Source organism: Fukomys damarensis, unplaced genomic scaffold, assembly GCF_012274545.1.
Source record: "Fukomys damarensis isolate Sample0158 unplaced genomic scaffold, DMR_v1.0_HiC HiC_scaffold_16, whole genome shotgun sequence".
Lineage (NCBI taxonomy): Eukaryota > Metazoa > Chordata > Mammalia > Rodentia > Bathyergidae > Fukomys > Fukomys damarensis.
In genome coordinates this window covers 84,570,604-84,571,576 of record NW_022900928.1, presented here as the reverse complement: position 1 = coordinate 84,571,576, position 973 = coordinate 84,570,604, and positions in this window count along the sequence as shown.

Below are 973 nucleotides of genomic sequence, written 5' to 3'. Positions count from 1 at the left end.
CTACCTGGACTCCCGCCCCGCGCCCCCCGCCTGACCCCACGCTTGCCGGTGAGATAAGCACGTGCCTTTGTTCCGGCCCAGCTGGGTAAACCGGGCGCCTGCGGGCCCGGTGGGCAGTGGGTGGGGACCCTTTGTCCCGCCAGGGCCTAGACAATGGTGGGGGAGGCCGTGCGGTGCTTGGTGTGCGGACCCGGCGGTGACCCCAGGCTCCGTCCCCACCAGGGTCCCCTGTGCCGGAGCACCTGGTACCCCGAGGTGATTTACGAAGTGAAAGTGTCACACGAGGCCACCAGCTGGAGGCCCGGCCGGCTCTGCGCTTTTTATTAGGTGTCCTATTATGGAAAATAAACTCTAATCCGACCATAAAACCCAAATCTAAAAAACATTCGCCCTTGTAGTCGGGAGTGCTCTCGGGCGGTCACACCTCCCAGGGATTAGTTTTATGGAGGGTGACTCTGGGCTCCGCGGGAACTTTGACACCCGCACCCACCCCCGCCCACACCCAGGGGTCCGGGGCTCCCCACGCCGCGCCCGGAGCCGCGCCCCAGGGGGACACCTGGGGAACACCTAGGGGAGCGCGTGGTGTCCTGCTGCAGGTCCTAGGCCGGCTTCCAGAACAGGGAGGGAGGGATAGAGGAAGGGAGGGAGGGAAAAGCAGAGAAAGAAGAAAGGGAAAAACGCTGTAGGGCCTGGGGGTGTAGCTAGCATGCAGAAGGGGAGAAAGGGGGAGAGGGGAGAAGGGAGAGGAGAGGAAAAAGAAGAGGGGAGCAGAAGGGAGAGGAATGAAGAAGAAAAGAAAGGGAAAAAAGACCATCTTCAGAGTGCAAGCATCTGCACACTGCACTGAGGCAACAGATGCCTGGACTTCTCTGTCTCCCCAGATCGTAGACTGCCCCCCATAACCTGCAGCCCTAAGTCCCTTTCTCACTAGCCCTTTACACCCCCTTCTTTCTAAGGGTTCAGCTCTGGTGAC